Source organism: Scardinius erythrophthalmus, assembly GCF_964197995.2.
Source record: "Scardinius erythrophthalmus genome assembly, chromosome: 1".
Classification (NCBI taxonomy): domain Eukaryota; kingdom Metazoa; phylum Chordata; class Actinopteri; order Cypriniformes; family Leuciscidae; genus Scardinius; species Scardinius erythrophthalmus.
In genome coordinates, this window is record NC_138221.1 from 16,663,512 (window position 1) to 16,676,052 (window position 12,541).

Consider the following 12,541-nt stretch of genomic DNA (forward strand, 5'->3'; position numbering starts at 1 on the left):
TTGTCAGCACTGTCATAAATGCTGATATTTTTCTTTGTATTGTTTATTGTAGAACCACACATACTGTACACTCAGGAAGACAGATAATCATCTGCTGGCTGTCAATAAATCCATTGAAGAGCATTAGATCATTCGATTACATTATTACCGATGCACCACAGTGGTCACCAATTCTCAACTAGCTACAGTTACAGTCCTAGCTATCAAGTCACCATTACAGACATAAGTGGTTGTTTCACCAGTGTTTGATTAAAATGATTTAAAAATCTAAATGTTATTAAGCTGCAATAGCATAAAAATAAATAATAAAATTTACATCCTGTTTTCGGTCAAAGTCCATAGTAATCGATTGTCGAGTTCACGCGCATAGGTTTAGTTACCTATGATCATGCGCCCGAACTCGACAATCGACTACTGTGGACTTCAACCGAAAACAGGATGTAAATACAGGTATGAGCGCTGGCTGAATAAACATAATTTTTATTCATATCTTTCACATCTACTGGTGTCAGATTCACCCGTGTTCACTCTGAAGGAATCACTCACATGGCTGGGCACTTGTAATGACACATCATCCATTGAAGTCAACAGGGTGCAAATTTTAAAAAGAGGAAAACACAGTGTAGGCAACACCGATTTTTGTCGTTGTTCTCTGGACAGCACTCCAAATTTACAAAAAAAAAAAATAGCTCAATGTTAAAATTGACCAGAGTTCTCCTTTAAATCAATACTAAATATGAATAGTGTTTTACTCTGGGAACAATAGTGCTTTGTGGTGATCTTTATCTGATCATTTTCAGTTTCTGCTCATATAAAATGTTATTATTTTAATTTCTACTTTGAGAAAACCACTTTTATGATCCCAGACTAAGGTTACAATTTAAATTTCTGGATAGTTTTGAAAGAGTAATATAAATTGATGTTTATTTCAAAGTGAATTAATTTTTTTCAGATTACATGATTTGTCAGTGTATTTTACAGTTCTTTAAAGTAGGAAATGCAGAATTGGTGTTCATATTTTACTCTCTTAGTGTTCATGTTGTAACTCTGTGTCGGTGTTGTGAGAGGCAACACTCTTGAAAGTATCGAACTAACATTTTGAGGGTTGTTCCCATATTTACACTTTTAAAGTGTTGAAATTAAGTATATTGGTGTTGATTTCCAGATTTCAAATTTACTGTGTAGTGATTAGCCTAATGTAGTTATTATAAGATCAAACTATATATTTAGATTAATTTGGACATTATGCTGCTGTAATCTGTAGTGGTTGAGGAAGATGAGTGTCATTGTTTTGTGTTATTGATGTTTTATCCATGTCATAGTGTGAGAAGCAACTGTATTTTCTTTCAATAGGCTAACAGTATCGTCTTTTAATAGAGCAGTTTAACAGGCTTTTATCATGTATCCTGACTCAAATAATGTGTTTCTAACAGCAAACACTCAGAATAAAGTGAGATGATCTGCTGATGATTCTGAATGGCTTGTTGAATGAGTGTTGATAGTCTGAGGCTCATCAATATTAACAGATCTGCTGAAAACACTCTTTATTTCATGACAATAGTTCCTGTTTTCACCTCATTTATTATGCTGATGTCTTCAGATCTCCTGTGAATTGACACTTAAAGCTCATTTCATTGGTGTCAGCAGACTGAGGGTAATTGTTGGTTACTATATGTACATTTATTTCTGTGTTTATGATTTTAACTGTTTTTCTTACCATTATTCATATTTGGAAGAATTTAAATATTCTTTTATTTATTTCTAGATACCTGTATTTTAATGTAGAAACAGAATAATGTTAGGATTAGCAATACAAATAATGAATGAATTATTTCTCACAGGGTTATTCACTTGAGCTTGTGTTTCTGGTGTCCCACTTTCACATGCGCATGAATGAAAGTCAGTGTAAGGAAAAGTCTTGTGTGAACAGACATTGATAATTCAAAACGTTTTTAGTAAAATAAATATCAATCTCAAAGATTCGGTGATGTTTTAGAAATAATAATTGGAAGATATATTTACCACATTCATGTAAAGTTTCAAGGACATATAATCAATTTATAAAAATGCATTCTGCAAATGATCATTATATTTTAGAAGTGCCATTTATTTGTTGCATAGAAGTGACATTTAGTATAAAAACAAACTCAGTAACTGATATATTTTAGATTTTGGGCAGATCAGCTCCTCCAACACCAATTGCATCATCAACGAAGCTCCTCTCACATCAGTCACGTGGTCAGTGAAGCTCCTCCCACATCAATTCTCAAATAAATGCTGTAAATTCCCATCAGCTACAAGTGAAGACGAGCATCAGAGCATCAGGAAGAGCTGAAATCTGCAAAGACTGAGTTTATTAAAGAGGACAGTGAGAACATGAGTGATCCAGAACCCTGCAGAATGAAACACACTGAAGATCCTGAAGAACAAAGAGGTTGGTGTTTATTCTTCATTCATTCATGATGCTGAAGAACATTCATGTTAGAAACATTCAAGCACTTCATCACTTTTAGATAAACAGTTAAACTATGAAATGGTACATTTGAGACATTTTTATATTGATTATCAACATCAGATCAAGCTAATACTATTTTAACTGATAAATAATAAAAGGCATCAAATTATTATATATTTTATAATAATAAAATAAAAAGGCATCAAATTATGATAATATTTTATAATAGTTGTCTAATTTCTGCTATTACTTTAGGGCTCACATTCATGTCCTTTCAATTTATATTTCTTTCAATGAATTATTTTGATGTACTGAAAATTTTATTTAATACATTTTTCTTTCATGTCAGACCTGATGGAAGAGAGCGAGGAGAGTGAAGAACTGAGTGAAGTGGAGGAGGAACTTCATGTCAAACCTGGAGAAAAACCTTTGAGTCGCTCAAAGACTAAAAAGACATTTTTAAAGAAAAGAAGAGCCAAGAAATCTTTCACCTGCACTCAGTGTGGAAAGAGTTTCATAACCAAACAAAGTCTTGAGATTCACATGAGGATCCACACTGGAGAGAAGCCGTTTAAGTGTGATGAATGTGGGAAAGATTTCAGTCAATCTTCAAACCTTAAAGAACACATGAGGATCCACACCGGAGAGAAGCCGTTCTCATGTGATCAATGCGGAAAAACATTTATCTATGCATCAAACCTGAAGACACACCTGACAGTTCATACAAAGGAGAAGCCGCATTCATGTTCTGTGTGTGGAAAGAGTTTTTCACAGCTGGTTAGTTTACATAGACATGAGAAAATTCACACTGGTGTGAGAGAGTACATGTGCTTTGAGTGTGAGAAGACTTTTACTACAGCGGAGAGTTTAAAACGGCACAAGAGAATTCACACTGGAGAAAAACCTTACAAGTGTTCACACTGTGAAAAGAGATTCAGTCACTCATCTTCTCTGAAAAGACATGAGAGGATCCACAGCGGAGAGAAGCCGCACACGTGTGATCAGTGTGGAAAGAGTTTCTCTGTTAAAAGTGACCTGAAGCGACACATGAAGATCCATGCAGTCGATAAACCACATCAACACAGTCTGAAATCACAGTAAGTAGTTTATGTTCATGTGCTGAGCAACAAAGTCTCTTCTGTGTAAGTTAGACACACATCACTCTATATCTCTCCTCTCCACGTATAGCCGGTGTGTGGTGAGCACAGGACACTTTGTTGATTGATTGATATCTATTAACTTGCGCTCTCTGACAGTAGGTGGCGCTCATGTAAAAGCAGAAATAAAGCAGTATACAGGGCTCTAGACTGCAAGTAAATGGAAATTCATTATAAAGCTTGGAAGAGCCAGGACATTTTGTTTTAATATAACTCAGTCAGATAGTATTTGTCTAAAAGAAGAATGTCATACACACCTAGGATAACTTGAGGGTGAGTAAATAATGGGCACTGACTTGGAAACCAGGAGAAACTTTGTGCCTTGAACGAACAAGTTCATGAAGTTTTAAGTAATAGGGCTTCTAAGTCCACAAATCACCAATATTCCCTATGGATTTAATGTAGTAATGTTAACTATAACCATGGTATTGTGGCAGAAATAGTCAAATGTTTTTACATGATTCATTTCAGGGTTCGTACATCCTTTTGAGAGTAAAATTCAAGCACTAATTCCTTCACACTTTTTCCAGCTCTTTAATTTTTTAAATATTATCCAATTTTAATGTTATTTTTAATGTGATGACCAAAACCATGATTTGTTCATCCTTAAAAGATTGTTAAACTAAACATTGATTGTTTAACCATTTGGAAAACTAAAAAGTGTAGGAAAACAGTAGACCGAATATTTAAAACTACAGTTATACTTAAAGGGAAAAGCTATTTCATGCATACTGATTTTTTTACACTGTTAAAGAGTTGGATTCCCATGCTAAACATGGACAAAGTTTCAAAAATTAAATTGTACATTTGAAGGAGTATTTCTGTGGCAAAAATTGTCCTTCCGGTTTGTCACAAGTTTCGGAAAGTTTTTTTTCGCGTATGGGTATGTGTGACGTCAGATGTAGCGGAATTTCCTTATATGGGTCCTAAGGGCACTTCTGCCAGAAGAACCGCGGGCGCGCACTTGTAGACCAGAGCAAGAGAGCGAAAGCAGTACCTCATCTAAGCGCTATGCTCGGCTTTAGGGAAGTCAATGTCACCAAAAGAAGTGGGTTTTTGGTTGCCAGGGCAAGACAACCCTGCACATATTCCCAAAGAACCCAGCGCTAAGGGACCAGTGGATGGAGTTTGTTTTTTCAGAGCATCAACGGCGCTGTGTAAGACTTTGTTCCCTGCATTTCGACGATGATTGTTTTATAAACAAAGCCCAGATCAACGGATTTGCAGATCGTCTAATGCTTAAGGATCGAGCAGTCACAATGATAAAGGTTTGCGGTCGTGATTGGAACCGGGCGGTGAGTACAACTGGTAAAACTGCTTCAAATGTCTCTGTGTTGTTAGTGTGGCACGTTAGCACACAGCTTTAGCTTCGCCTGCCCCCAGCCGCTCGTTTTTTTCCAGAAAAAGACTCAGTAAAGCCTATCTGTCTTTTATAAATATAATAAAACTAAATAATTTTTGGAGATATGAAGGATGCAATACTATTCTATAGGTACTCAAGATTAACAGGAGATTGAGTGAAAATGAGCATTTCACCCCCCCTTTAATAATACCAGCAGCCTCTAGCATCTGTCGCTAGAGCGTCTATTGAGATCAGAGGAGTGAGGTTTACTCGCACAGCAACTACTAGCTGGCCTCCGTTACACTCGGTTGACATGAGGGTAAAAGATGAGTAAATGGTGAGGACATTTCTGTTCTGTATTTTCTTTTAACACATAATACAGAATAGCAAGAGACATGTCATGGGATTCCTTCTTAAGATTCATGATTCATCAGTGGAAAGAAAGAAAGACAAAGAGGAACAAGAGGAGGAGGAAACCAAGCAAGAGAAACAAATTGCTGTAAATAAGTTTTGAAATAAGTTTTTTTTCAAATAAAGTTTTCCGAGTGATATCAGATTGTGTGTGTGTACATGTGTTTTTATAGTACTTACCCTGTAACTACATGAAACAAGAGGGTAAGAAGCACCACTTTAATTTTACAGCCCGCAATGTCATACTTTACCTGTAACTACATGCAATAATAACAAATTAGCCTACTTTATAAATGCACTGATATGTACCCCGTAATTTAAAAAAAGCCTTTATGTATTTTTATACACTATTATTACAAAAAGGTGCAATGTATGTACTCGCTAAATTGCTCCCAAAAGTAAGATTCTAAAATACTTAGTCTAAATAATTTGCCTAAATAATTAGCTATTTTCCTGGTTGTTACCCCTTGATTCCCAAAACTTTACATATTATTCCCCTATACTTACACGTACGCACTTTATAGGTACACTGTAATTACCGAAAGTTACACTATACTTTCATTTTAATTATGCAGTACTTTCCGGGCTGTAATCTAAAGCGTTACCAACATTTCTTTTAAAAATGAAATTTAAATGATCAATGAAACTGAGTCCTTAAAGTAATGTATTTATTTATTAATTATTATCTAAAGTTGCATATCTCTGCTAATTTTAGAACGAACCAAAATTTGACTTCAAATATTGTTAACACCATAGACATTGTAAAGAAGGACTTGCTATTTATGTTCGGGGTAACGGGGATCAGCCAATCAGCGCTTTCATTTTCGGGTCACCGAGAGGACACTTGTTTGCGCTGAATGATAGGTTTCGTTTTACAGAATCATTAAGCTACATACCGTAGGTATAAATACATTGTCAGTAAATATCATATTTCAAAACGCACAGAAAGAGACAAGGGTTTATAGTGCTTTAATGAGGTATGTAAGGGGAACAGGATTGGTTAACAGAATATATATATATATATATATATATATATATATATATATATATATATATATATATATATTTTTTTTTTTTTTTTTTCTATTATTATTAGTTTATTTGCTTCACTCGGATAACACTTCACACTCCTGTCCAGTTGGTGGTGGTAAATGCACCTTTCAGCTGGTTTGCCAACTGCCATAAAACTCCAATAGAAGAAGAACATAGAAGCTCAAACGATTCAGAAATGCTGTAAAGTATCTGAAGAAGATACTTTTATTGTGGATATAAAAAAAAAAAATCATTGCTTTTATGGTGGAAGTGGTTAATTGTTCAGCCCAAGTAACAAGTAGAAGTGATAGAATTAAAATAATTAAAAAGCAGGCGAAAAGTATCTAGATATTCATGATTTATCAGTGGACTTCATTCATAACATGGTATATCTGATAGTCAAGCATCATGTGGCAGTTAATAATGACTTTAGCTATTCTGCAGTGGAATGATGGAAGTTTAGTTGCTTTAGTTGCTGGTCAGGAATTAAAACACTTTATTGTGGAACAAGATGTCAAACCAAACATTTTACTGTATATACAGGAAACCTGGTTAAAGCCATCACTTGATGATTTCATAATATATGGATACACAGCAATACATAAAGACATGTATACTGCAGGAGGTGGAGTGGCCACATTCATTCAGCAGGGGATTAATTACAGAAACTTAAATATAGATAAAGAGATTGAAGCAGTTATGGTTGAGATTTGGGTAAGTAAAACTAAAATTGTTAACTTCTATAACCCTTGTAAAAAAATCTTAAGAGAGATGCTAGATGATATGTGTGAGGGAGGAAATGGAAAGTTAGTAATATGTGGAGATTTTAATGCACATAACACTTTGTGGGGAGGTACTAAGATAGATGGAAATGGGAAATGTCAATACATTACTGACAATGTATTTATACCTACGGTATGTAGCTTAATGATTCTGTAAAACGAAACCTATCATTCAGCGCAAACAAGTGTCCTCTCGGTGACCCGAAAATGAAAGTGCTGATTGGCTGATCCCCGTTACCCCGAACATAAATAGCAAGTCCTTCTATTGAGGAGTTTATGGATGATTATAAGTTGGTTTGTTTAAATGATGGAAGGAACACTAGGTTTGATGCATCTCATGGAACAGAGTCTGCAATAGATCTCACAATAGTATCGAATCAGATAGCAGGGGTAAGTGAGTGGGAGGTTAATGAAAATTCTCTTGGCAGTGATCACTATATTATTTGGTTAAGTATTAGGAATCAAAATATGTGCCTTGAAGAGAATTGGTTTCCAAGATGGAAAATGAGAGAAGCAAACTGGGGGTTATATTGCATGACGGCAAGTGCTAGGCTGATGGGAATAATGTCAGATATGAGTAATGATGTTGATGAGTTAAATTCAATAATTACAAATCTATTGTGTAAGACAGCAGAGGAGGTGTTTGGCAAATCTTCTGGGATGAGGAATAAGAGAATGGTACCTTGAAAATAAAGCTTTCAAAATTGTTAAATCAAATCATTCCTATACCAATTTAATGGAATACAAAAAATCTAACTCAAAAGTTAAAAGAATCATAAAAGAAGCTAAAAAGAAATATTGGCGTAACTTTTGTTGTAAAATAGAGGAGTGTATCAGAGCAATATTTAGAAAGTAGGTACTAATACAACACAGATTTATACAGATGCATCTAAAGATCCAGAGGGTAAAACGGGTATTGCAGCTTACATCCCTGATTATAAAATCTCAATTAAAAAAAAGAACATCAGATCATTTGTCCATATTTGCAGCAGAAATGACAGCCATTAATATTGCATTGCATTGGATAGAAGAAGTTAGGCCCCCTAAGGCAGCTATTTGTTCTGATATGTCATCTCTCACTTCCATTCAAAATGGAGAATCATCATGCCGACAGGACTTATTGAATGAAATTAATAATATCATATTTGCAATTAGTCAACAGGGAATATTAATGCAGTTTGTATGGGTCCCTGCCCATAAAGGAGTTGGTGGTAATGAGGAAGCAGACAGGCTGGCAAAAGAGGCTACTAAAGAAGAGGAAGTTCAATAAGCATTCCACTCAGTAAATCAGAAGTTAAGGTACTCATTAAACACAAAGTTGATAAAATATGGCAAGCTGAATGGGATAAAGATACAAAAGGTAGACACTTATACAATATACAAAAGGTAGACACTTATACAAAATACAAAAATATATCTCAAGTTGCAAATATAGTTATTCAAACAGACAGGAAGAGGTTTGGTTTACAAGACTGAGAATATACTAGTTTAAATAACAGCTTATACATTTTACACAAACATCCATCAGGGAAATGTGAGAATTGTGGAGTGAGAGAAGATGTAGATCACGTTCTTTTATGGTGCATATACGATTTTACAGACAAAGAGAGAAACTGAAGAGGGAAGTGAATGCAGAGAGCCTAGGAAGAGAAATAGATATTTATATACCCTTGGGGAGGGTGGAACTGAGGGAAAGGGTTAAAGAATGCTTAATTAAAGAATGGCAGAATGGATGGGAAAAGGAAATCAAGGGTAGACACTATTTTTCTATTCAACCAAAAGTTAGTAAAAAATGTTTTTGTACCTTTCCGTCCCCTACGGGACTCAGTTAAATTGTGCAGATTGAGGTTGGGGCATTGTGGGTTCAATTATTTTTTGCATATTATAGGAAAGCACATTTCTGGTCTATGTGAATGTGGGAATGTGGAAACAATAGGACATGTTTTTTTTAGAATGCAGGAAGTATAATGTAGAAAGGAGAACTCTTTTTTGTAAATTGGCAGAACTTGGACTTAAAGTCTTTTCTGTTACTTCTTTATTTGGACACAGTGACAAGCATAAACAGATCTCTGAAGCAGTCATCCAGTTCTTGCATGAGACAGGACTGTATTTAAGAATTTAGTTTATAAGTTGACCTGTGGAGGGCAGTAATACGCCCAGTAGAGTCTACACTGCCGGAAAGAGAAGAAGAAGAAGAAGAAGACGAAGAAGACGAAGAAGAAGAAGAAGAATCTCATTTGATTAAAATAGAAAGAATTCAATCTCGAGCATTAAGAATTTGCTGTGGAGCATTTCCAACTTCTCCAGTTTCAGCTCTTCAGGTAGAGATGGGTGAAATGCCTTTGCAGATAAGAAGACAGCAATTAATGGCATCTTATTGGGCAAATTTGAGACGACAGAGAGAGGATCATCCAACAAGAAAAGTAATGAGTCCTAGTTGGGAACATGAGAAGAGAGATTGTAATAGTTTTGGATGGAGTGTCGGGAAATTAGCTGAGATATGAGATGGGAGGAGGTTGGATGTGCTCCAATAATTCCTTTATCTCCAGTACCATTATGGGTTTTGCCCCAACCAGAAGTAGATTTAAGTTTATTAGGAAAAAGACAAAAGGAAGGTTCATATGAAACAGAAGTATATAATGTAAGGGAGTATATTGGGTCAAGATATGGGGAATATATGCACATTTTTACAGATGCATCAAAAGATTCAAAAACTGATCATGTGGGTTCAGCATTTATTATTCCAAAGTTTAAAGTGTATAAGAATAAAAGGATATCAGATTGTTTATCGGTGTATACTGGAGAGATGTTTGCAATAATTATATGGCAATAAGGTGGATTAGGGAAGTTAACATATCTAAGGCAGTAATTTGTTCAGATTGTAGTTCAGCTCTAATAAGTTTGAAGGAGATGAAGTCAGAAACAAGACAGGATATGGTAATAGAGATAATTCAAGAATTATATTCAATCAAACAAGCTAGTTTAGAAGTACAGTTTTTGTGGGTTCCTGCAAATATTGGGTTGAGAGGTAATGAGGAGGCTGATGCATTAGCAAGAAAGGCAATAGAACGAGAAATAGTAGATATCAGAAATTAAGTCAATTATTAAAAAGAATATTATGAAAAAATGGCAGCTATATTGGGATAATGAAATAAAAGGTAGACATATGCATCAAATACAGTCAACAGTGGGTAAGGGAAGAATATCAGGAGAAGGTATGAAGAGAATATGATTACAAGATTAAGATTGGGGCATACAAGATTGAATAACACACTGCACTTAAAAAAAATAAGCATCCAACAGGTTTATGTGAGGTATGTGAAGTTAATGAAACAATTGAGCGTATTAATAAAGTGTAGGATATATAGGGGAGCGCGGGGCACAACCTAACGCGGGGTTAGTTGTAACGCGCTTGTTTTAAATACTTCCGCACATGCTTGGATGACGAAACTTTGTGTATGTACTAGTTGTCATATCAGCACTATATAGAAAAAAAAAATCCGCTAAATTTTTTTTTTTTTTGGAAGATATCCATAGACATTTATTAAACCATAGCAAAAGTAAATTTCTTACTTAAGTTAATTTTTCATCTCTATTTTTTGTGTTTATTTAAAATAAGACAAATCTGATATTATTTTAATCTCCAAGATGTTATTTAACAGTTGAGATAGTTATTTAATGCTTCGCTAACTAGCAGAAGACACTAGCCGGGTTTAAATCCCAGTTGTGCAGGCGGGGGCATGTTGTAACAATGCGTTACAATGTGCCCCTATTAGAAATATGCTATTATATTCTATACTTGTATTAATTTTATTGAGAAAACGTGAGAAAAAGGTGAATAAAGAATGAGAGTCAATGTTCAGAAATTACTAATTATTTATTAGTTTTGAACTATCTTGTATAGCTGTGTTTTCATGTGTTCGTAGTCAAAACTCAAAAATTAGTTTATATTTAATTATTAAAAATTGCCATTATTTTATATGAAAAAGTTTTTTAATTGTGTTTTATTTAGAAAATATTTTAGTTTGTTTTGTATATTTTTTTAATTAGATCAGATAACATTTTAAGCTGTCATATGTCATGTTACAATGTGCCCCACACATGTTACAATGTACCCCACCTATGGGGCATGTTGTCACATTCCACTTCCATTCTTTCGGGGTATATCCAGGAAAAAAGTATATACTGTATTAATAAAACAAAAACACATAATTGTAGTAGACATGTGGGAAATTAATGTGGGGAAAAAAATACTCTGAACCATAAGTAGATTTACACAAACTGAGAAAGACAAAAAGCGTTACTTTGTGCCCCGCTCTCCCCTAATGTTGAAAGGAAAGAGTTGAAGGAGAAATTAAATAATATAGGAGTTAAGTTTACAATTTTAAATGTATTAAAGTCAGATAGGAGTATAATAAATTTATTGATATATATTTGGGAAATACTGGGTTAAATAAGCATATTTAAATTAGGGGTATTTTATTTATTTATTTATTTATTTATTTATTTATTTATTTATTTATTTATTTATTTATTTATTTATTTATTTATTTTATCTGTCATGGGGGCTGAGAGTGGACGGAGGAGCTGAACACGCAGCGCCGGATGAAATTCGATGAAGCCTCTGTGCGGGTAAATAAAGGAATTTATGTTGGTAAGGAAATGTCAATGGTCCATAGGTGGCGGTAATGCACAAATATGTCTGCGATCCGCCGTAAAAAAAAAAAAAAAAAACAAGAAGAAGAAGAAGAAGAAGACCACGGGCAGCACATCGTAGATATTTCTGAAGTGCATAGTTGTCGTCTGTGTCGTTATCTGTGCATGTGTGCGTTCAGAGACATGTGAGTACCCTGGTGTAAATGTTTACAAAGTTCGCTAGCATTATGCTAATGCCTAGTTTATGTGTGTACTCACCTGACATTGTATAGTTATTATAAGAGTTTTTACAATGGTTGTGTAATAGAGAACTATGTTTTTGGGTTGCTGAACTGAGACCCAGCAGTAAAAGGCTGTTCTTTAATTTAATAAGGAGCTATGTGTGTTATCTGGTATATTATTATTTTTTTTTTATAAAAGCAGCTAAAGTTACTTGAAGGGAAAGTTGTTCTAATTAGCATTTATTAGCTTTACTTGTTGCATCATGTCAGCACTGTCGTTTACTTGTATGCTGATATTTTTCTTTGTATTGTTTATTGTAGCACCACACATACTGTACACTCAGGAAGACAGATAATCATCTGCTGGCTGTCAATAAATCCATTGAAGAGCATTAGAGCATTCGATTACATTCTTACCAATGCACCACAGTGGTCACCTATTCTCAACTACAGTTACAGTCCTAGCTATCACCATTACAGACATA